The sequence below is a fragment of the Etheostoma cragini genome, chromosome 10 (genome assembly GCF_013103735.1).
Source record: "Etheostoma cragini isolate CJK2018 chromosome 10, CSU_Ecrag_1.0, whole genome shotgun sequence".
Lineage (NCBI taxonomy): Eukaryota > Metazoa > Chordata > Actinopteri > Perciformes > Percidae > Etheostoma > Etheostoma cragini.
In genome coordinates this window covers 5,019,594-5,028,641 of record NC_048416.1, presented here as the reverse complement: position 1 = coordinate 5,028,641, position 9,048 = coordinate 5,019,594, and the positions used below count along the sequence as shown (strand labels likewise).

General features: G+C 40.1%; 1 long non-coding RNA gene across 1 annotated transcript in view; it reads left to right on the top strand.

Moving 5' to 3' along the window:
* The first annotated feature begins 2,976 nt into the window (after positions 1–2,976).
* The window catches only part of LOC117951411, a 17,125-nt gene continuing 11,053 nt past the window's right edge, over positions 2,977–9,048 (top strand). The window contains exon 1 of the long non-coding RNA XR_004658176.1: positions 2,977–2,988. This is a non-coding gene — a long non-coding RNA (uncharacterized LOC117951411). The remainder of the gene's footprint in view (positions 2,989–9,048) is intronic.

The window sequence follows — 9,048 nt, the reverse complement described above, 5'->3', positions numbered from 1 at the left end:
GCTTATTTTTCCTTTTGCAAACAATACAAACACATACAATTCAATATGCTCCAGGATGGATGTAGGAACCCACATGTTAATTAAATGCTTAGTGTTTAGAAAAGTCCTCTCATTCCATTTTGTCATAAAAACCCTTTCAGTCTCAAACTTTGATAATGTTTAGGAACACTTACCCATGCATCTCAGTTATATGGCTAGCCAGTATGTTGACAAGCTAGCTCCAGGTACTTCAGGGAATTCTCTAACTTGTATTCTTCAAGTACCCTCTCTAGGTTTCTTATGCAAGGCATTTTCCACCATCTACTCACATAAGTCGGAATAGGTTTTCAATGTACAAGTGAGTCATCCAGATAAATTAATTTGAACAACAGGACACCAAACATTGGTAAGGGTAAAATAATTCACTCCATTACCACATTTATGTAACACAATTTTTGTCAGGGTAAAAACCCAAATAAACAAACTGGTCTGGTTTCTGTGTGGGAAATGTATAAAAAAGAAAAGAAATATACCAGTTAGGGCTGTTACAGTTCTTAAACTGAGATCAAACAACACAAAGTCGCCCGCTCCCAGGACTGTTGAGCTCTCATAAAGATAGTGTAACAATGGCAGCAGCAGCTGCTGGTAGGGTGGGGGCTGGGTACCATTGAATATCCAAATTTATATTTATAGTAATAGAAATTATTCTAGATTATTTTCTTGTGTCTATAGTGCTTATATTTAGTAACCTTTTTCACGATTTTATTGTCTTCCAGCTGCGTGTGTCACATGATTATTTTAGTCCAGTCATGACTGAGTGATCACGCCTGCAAGTTTGAGTTTAATTAACCCAAGATGAAACATTAAAAAAAAAAATAGCGAGGAAAAGCAATCAAGGTCTGAACCGAACCGTGGACTTGGTAGTCGTTACACCCCTAATAGCAGTGCATGAGAAAAAACCTGGGTTTCATTTTTTCTTCACAAAAGTTTCCTTAGCCTGTCATTTCCAATTCTAAATGTCACAGTACTCTATTTTTGTGACTGATGATGTTATAAGTCAAAATTGTAAACATCTCCTACTATCAAGAACCTCTTTTGAGGCCTCTGACGCTGAAAGCCCTGCAGACTGGTCTTCCGCGTTGACACCGTTGTGCAGCAGTGTTCCAGAGAAAGAGGGGGAGAAAGCATGTGCACTCAGCTCTGCAGTCAAATACGATTTTAAAGAGGCCTTATTTAGTTAAAAAATTTGAATATTAATTTGTGGTAATTTGTGGTTAACCTAGGGCCTGGTCTGTTCGTTAGCTATCAAAATTAGCTCCTCAGTGGTAGAGCGGGCGCACATGTACTTTGAGGTTTATGCCTGGGGTTAAATCCGACATGTGATGATTTCCTGCATGCCCCCCCCCACCTTCTCACGTAGCTGTCCTATCACATAAAGGAGCAAAAGCCCCCAAAAATGTAAAAAAATGAGCCCCTCTAATGCTGTTTTCTGGTACCAGCTCAACTCAACTTGGTTTTGGCCTGAATTCTAAGTTCAGATTAGCGGTATGAAAACCTTACAGCTGTGTTTTCCTCAGCCATTGTTGCTGCAGCGGTCTCTGTGACTGTGGGAGCAGAGGACTCTGTGAGCGGGTGGCACGCTGGCCTCCGATCTCCTCCCAAGTCCCGCAGGTTGACGCAGGCTTCCCCCGCAGCCTAAAGTTCTAAGCGCCAGTATTTTGCCTAAAGCAGATAAACCTGTTAAAACTGATTGCACAGTGAGTTTATTTGGATATCCTTAATGTCAAATTAACATGCAACTATCGTTATTACGTTAATTGACCACCATAGCATACTGCTTGTTAGCTAGCAAGCGCTAAGCTAAAATTGTTTCAGCTGGTATCCAGCTTCAAAAACACAAGTCAACCTACACCCCACTTGACGTTAACAAAACATTTACATAGCAATTAATGGTCAGTATAAGTAAATAGACTTGTTCTTGCTGTTTTAAAGAGTATATTGCCGTCACTATTCTTTTGTCATCGTGCAGCCACGAAAATGACTGCGAAAAAAACTGTTTAAGCGCTGCCAGTTGTCAAAATCACACCTAAGTCAACTGCCATCAACTCCATCAATTTTCACTGGAAAATAAACTCCATTTCACACTTTCCCGATTTTGCTGTGCAGTGTGGTACATTGCAAAAAAGGGTCAGACATTATATTGCATAAAAGTCTAGTCTAAAAAAAATATAAAATCAAGAATCGAATCAAACCTTGACCTTAGAATTGAAAATGTAATCAAACTGAGGATTTGGAGAATCGTGACACCGCTATTTATTAACTACTAGGCCTTTTTTCCCTTGAGCCCCTGCGCCCCAAAATGTCTGTGCACGTCCCTAGATGGAAGTTTCTTTCTTTGAAGAAGTTTTTGGTAACTTCTGCAGCTGCATTTCAAGCCATGGTAGACTTAAACTATTGCAGAGAGATGGACACAAGATAAAGTAGGAGTTTTGAGGGTCTGATCTCTATGGAGACAGATTTTCATTGACAAATTTGGAAAGAGAAATAATACATTTTCTACTTCTTCTAAAGCTCAGCTCACATTGCTCTGCTAATCTCCACATAGGAAGCTGCAAAGGGCACTCCAGGGACAAGATTAGTCAATGTCAAAGATATGTGATTCAAAACCCTGAAGTGAAATATTTCCTGAATATAAAGCAGTGGGCTTCCTACACAAAACAAAACTGTTCATATTGGTTCCATAGGTAAGTGGGCTTAATGTTCTTTCATAGGCTTTTCCACCATAACATAAGATGTACAGTTTATGAGGAAAGACCGTAGGCATTTGTTTGTTTTAAAGCTGCTGCCTAAAAATGTGCTTCATGTTCACAGAAAAGATGAAAATGTGGTCCATGTTCACAGAAAGGACGTGTGAGCAATATTTTCTTACCAGTGTATCGTCGTGGCAATCCCCACCTAACGGTCCCAGCACGTCCCAGTCAGAGAATAACTGGCAAAAACATGTCCTTTGTAAATCTTAACAATCATTCCCCGTAAGAAACAAGCAGGCCTGCCTTGTTGCGTTATCCAAACTATCTTACAAAACTTTTTAGAGTGTAGCTTGCTAACTCAGAGTGTGTGGTTGTTCTCCGAAGCCAACAGAGTTTAAGAACAGCAACACATAGAGAGCAGAAGGTGCATGTGATGTCAGGCAATTGTCCTGCACCTAAAAAGCCCACTCTAACGTGAGACTTTTTTGAATTTGACAACTAAAAGCAACAAAACACTCTGGTCTCAATGATGCCTTATAGACGTCTTCCTTTTCTGTGAAATATCACTTTAGCAATAATGTGTAAAGAATTTGATTTTAACATAAATCTACTGAGGGATAACCCCTTCCCCCATCTCCTCTCTCCTATACTCCCTCCTCTTCTTTCTCCCTTCTGTTGACTATGTGTTACTTCCTTGCTTTTGACCAAAATGTTTTTACATTGATAGAGAAACACCCTCCCCCTCCATTGATTGGTGTGACACAGTATAGGTGTGAAGTTATGCTGGCATTGACCCTGATGAAGACCTATGATTGTCACAATGCATTGTTCATTTTAAATGCATTTTGCCATGTAAAAGAAATGCATATTCATTTTTTCACAAACCGTACAGTATGCCTTGGATTCTTTTTGAAGGTGACTTGCATTTAAAGGCCTTGAATCTCCTGACAGGTGTTGTTTTGAGTGATTGAAATCTTCCTGAGCTCACTGTTAGTGTTGATGCACCTGTTAGGATGGGAAAAAATTACACCTTTGTCATCCTTATTGGTAGAAAGCTCTGTCTCATTAGCCAGAATAACTGAAAACACCTGTGTGGGTGTTCAGAGGCTTAAAACCAGATTCAACCCATACTTTACAAAAAGGAAAAAGCACGGTACAGCTGAAGTATACAAAGAGCACCTGAATGTGATCCCCACAAAAACCCAGCAGTGCTTCTACTCCATTGTCTTCACGAGTTCTGACTGACACTCCAAGGCGAACATGACTTTCTGAACATTACTAATGCATATTAGTACGCTGGAAACTGTTTTTAACTCCCTATTAATTGTAGCCCTTTGAGATTTCCTTGTGAAATGTAAAGGGCATTATAAATAAAATGTATTATTATATTCAGTCCTGTTTCAAAACCCATTCAGCATTGTTCCAAGATTATTATTGTTCCAGCTCTTGAATTTATTCAGTTGTTATTCACTTGTTTAATTTCCATTTAATTACAAGTGTTTCCTCTCTCACCACCAGAAGCCGAAATGAATACCTGGGGTTTATACATGGACAAATAAACAGGTAGGCACTAACTCCATCAATCTTCTTGTTTACATGAAATTTAGACACATAATCCATCAACAGTGTTTTAAAAGCCTCGTTAAAAGTAATAAAATCCGTCATAGCTTTGCATAATAAATTAAAAAACCCTTGCCCTTACCCTTCTTATTATTCTACAAAAATCAACATCAAGTCAAAGAGCTCTCATTTAAAGAAAACTGTAATTAATTCACCTCACCAGCCTCATTAAGAATTGGCTGTGCATGTATCCTGTTTGGCAGGCTATTGCATTTAAGGTCTCTGATTCAACAATCTTCCAAAGTGAACACAGAAATGTTACATTTACAATCTGGCAAATCAGCCAGGGATCAAAACCAACTAATCTATGTATGCAGCTGCTGGGGTAAGCATTGGGGACCTGTTGACCTGCCAGCAACATCGCTACATGCTTCTCTTGAATGCAAAGCCTTTAAAAGTGATAATGTGTTAAACATTTCAAATAACTAAGTTACTAAGCAAAACCACTCAGCAAGACAGCATAATTAATATGGCAGCCACTCATACTCAATGACTCTGACTCAAAAAAAGAAAGAACAAAGAGACATTTATTACCATCTGTAGAAATTGGCACTGGTTTCTTTTCTCTTTTCTCTGGCTAGACCAGAATTATTCCCCTTTATGACTTTGTTGTCTTGTCCAAATGGGATATCTCTCTCTCTCTCTCTCTCTCTCAGTAGAAGAGTCCAATAATTTTTCTCTGTAGACAATCGTGCATTATTAAGCGCCAGCACCAAAATAAATCTAAGACAGATTTTCAGTGCGTCATTAACCTCAAATAAACATCAATATGGTATAATTATGGAAACATGCAAATGCTAAAATTAAACATTGGAAGTTGGAATGTATTTCCATATAGACATCTTTCGAAACAGTAGCCATGACTGTTTTAGCAAGCATTTCTATTTTTAATATATTTACATTTCATATGATTACATCCCAGTTTCATCACAATTAGGACTGGATTCAAGTTTGACAAGATAGAATCACAGCACTTAAAGGAATTTTTAAGTTTTCATTAATACCATATTAACTTACCCATATGTGCATTGGGAGATTGATTTTAATAATATATGTAAATGTTGTTTACTGTTGGGGAGGAGTGAGGATTGGACCCAAATGCAGAGATGAGGACAGCAGGCAGGCAGGCGGGTGGTAACCAGGAGTTTATTGTCCAAAAAAAACACAAAGGAAGCCTCAACGAAACAAACCACCCAGAATACAAGGCAAAAAGCAAACATCCAAAAAAGGCAAAAGCATATAATCACCAGGACCAGGGAAACAGGAACAAAATCGGGGACACTGCGACAAAGCGACGTACTGACAGGCGAACAAACCAGAATGATCTGACAAGAGACAAAGGAAACACTGGGGTTAAATACAAGAGGTAATGAGGTCATGAGGAACAGGTGAGACGTCAGGTGAATCACATTAGGGCGGGGCAGGACAATCAGACAAACAAAGTAAAGCTGGACTAGGAAAGACAAGACAGGAAGCTGACTGACAAAAAATAAAACAGGAAGTAGAACAAACAAGTACAGAGAAACACAAGACAGGACCAGCAACAAAAGACCAGAGAGAAAAACAGACAAAAACACAAGGAGGCCAATGAAAAAGGGAAAATGAACCCAACTAAAAACCCCAAACCACAACAGTTTACATTTATACTGGCCCTGAAAAGATCCTAACCTAGTCCCTAGGTGGGGGTGGTAGTAGCTCAGTCAGTTAGGGGTTGGGTTCCATGGGCAGCACCCCCACTCTGACATCTCTCCATTTAGTGCATGTATAGGTTTGGAGCATGTGTGTGTAATTCAGACCTGTGAATTACAACAACATCCAACATCCAAGATTAATAAAGTACTACCATGATGCCACTACAGCCCAAATTGTAACTTTGGAAGGTAGCCACTTGACTTGGCTAAGTCTGACTGAACCCTAATATTAACTTTAACTTGGCTTTAAAATGCATTTTTGCAAAGAACAAGGGCTGTGGCTTTTGTTACCCATCTCTTTAAACTCACTACGGGTAAGAGTAATGAGTACAGCATCCAATAAAAGCTTTCAGACTACGTGTGTGCAGGAATTAAGATTTTCATGTCTCAACATAAACAAAAATATATATTAAAATAAGAATAAAAATGCTTTCTTGTTCCAGTGCAGTTAGTATTTGAAGCAACCATGGAAATCAAAACTAGAAGTAGGCTTTTAGCTGCATTAGTATTTCTATTAAATGGACTGCTTTGAAATTTAAATACAACATCTGTTTTCAGAGGATGAACCCTATTGACGTTGGCGATCCCGTGACTTTTCCTCTAGCGCTACCATTTGGATAATCTTTTAATTTGTCCAATACAATCCCCGAACAAATTAATTTTTAGTCCCCTCCATGGACTGCAACTGATTATCCATCTGCTTATGTCACTCAATACAACTCATATTAAAGGAACACGCAGACTTATTGGGACATTAGCTCATTCACCGTAGCCAAAGCACTGCTACTTCTGCTACTTGGGCGGAGTGATTTGCACGCAGCTCCTGAGAAGCCCCTTGGTCAGGAGCAGAGAGTAAGCAGCAGTGCTTCGGCTTCTGAGAATATAGTTCCCAGCATGTATACGGTTAGAAGATGGCTGTGTCCCATGTTACCTTGTCATTATACATGCTGTGACTATACCAATCACAACTTGTAAATATGAAAATGTTATACGTTATTTACCCACTTATTGGGAGCAGTAGGCTAGGTGGAGCCGGTTACCTCCACGATCTGCGCTAACCTAGGCTAGCGATGGGTGGGTCAGACAGATGCACGGAGATGAGAAAGGTAAGTATGAACTTATCTAACTCTGGGGGATACAGTGAATAAGTTAATGCCCCAATAAGTCGGAGTATTCCTCTAACTGTTAATCGCAACTTGAGACATTTTAATTTGGTTGTATGATATTAGGGCTGTAACGATATGCGATATGAAACCAAAACCGCTGTGAGAAGAAAGAATCACGACACACCCCTTCCCACTCCCAGAGTTAGCCTTCCTGTCCAGATCACATCACAAGTTGCGTTTTAAGCTCCTTTTTTCTGCTTATGGAGAGCTAAATGACACATGAAACTACATTGATGAGGACCGGCGAGTTAAATCGGCCATCCGAGAGTAGGCAATAACCGGGCACAAACACAGCTGACAACCTGCAGGTGGAGGCGCTGGAGACCGGCTCGGACATACACGCTGCAGGCCACTGTGGACTTGTGTCAGTCTCGCAAGCAGTTTCATGAAAGAGGCTGTATGTGTCTGACAATGCCCAGAACATTAACACGTAGTGCGGATAGTGTGTCAGAGCATCTGGACGGTGATATGAGACTCGTTTCCTTTGATTTCTTTTGCAAGACTGGCTGCTAAAACCTGCACCTTATTTAGTCTATTTTTTGTGTTTTGCATTTATGATGTTGAATTTCAAACCTCAGTAATGCAGAAGTCTGAGGAGCAGCGGCATGGCGGTATAACAATACATCACCCCCACTCTTGATTACACACACAAGTGCACTGACGAACACTTTACTCCCCTTAAATAACTCTTTTTTTATCATCGTCTGCTCTGTTTTTCTCTTAACTTTTAAAACCCCTCATTAACTTGAGATGGTCTACTAAATCCTCCATGATAGAAGGCAATATATTCTCTGCTTTCAGCTTATCCTCAGGGATATGATGGAGATAATGGTTGGACAGATGGATAGAGGGAACGGGTGAATATGTAGAAGCCACAAAGTTTTATTCCTTGCTTGTGGAAAAGAGTAGTGAGTGAATGGATTGATTGATGGATGGATATGTAGAGGAGAAGTAATAAAGTGAGAGGGTCAGAGTTCTCTGATTGAGCGATTGGATAAGAGTTGGCAAATATAAGAGGAGTAAGACGATAGTTAAAATTCCCTTTATTACAGGGATAGTGCATTGACGGGAAAGGGGGCGAGAGATGGGGGATGACACGCAGCAAAGGGTAGCAGGACTCGAACGCTCATCTTTATTTGTAGGAGGTGATAATGAAAGCTGACACTCAGCTGACCATCTTATCTGTGTTCCCAAGCAACAAGGTGCAAGCATATTTTCTGGGGGAAAGCAGACTATTTTAATTTTATAGCAGTAGTAGGCGGTGGTGTGCCACTTTGTTTGCAGGCACCAAAAAGAACAAGAAGGAAGGTGACAACAACAAACAAGGATAAAATGCAACAACAAAGTAAGACAAGAATAACCCCTTGGTCCAAATGACAGGAAGACATGAAGCAACAGCTATGTTTCCAGACTTGGAGATGGCGTCTAACCGGCTAATGTCATTTTTACCATTGGCTTCTGCGAGGCATTCTTATGTTGATGGGGCAGTTTGATGTAGGGATTTTATTTTTCTGTAATTAAAGGGTCCAAGCTAGCCCGCAAAGCAATCCAGCTCGCAGTACCAGCGGTGTTGGGAACCCTATGGTCACGCAACAACTGGTTACCGTTTGTGGCCGTGTTACAAAACCCAAACTTTGGAAAGGTGACTGCAGAGTTTGTTTTATTTTGAGGAAACATGGGTAACACTTAGGCTGTGTCTCATTCCGCATACTTTGTTAGTACACTGCTAATGTGCACTGACCACTTACTGCCGCGGTTGCCACTTTCTATGGTTAGAATTGTCCCAAAAGGAACACTTATGTTAAAACACTTATCGGAAATGACGAGTGGTTGGGACAGCTC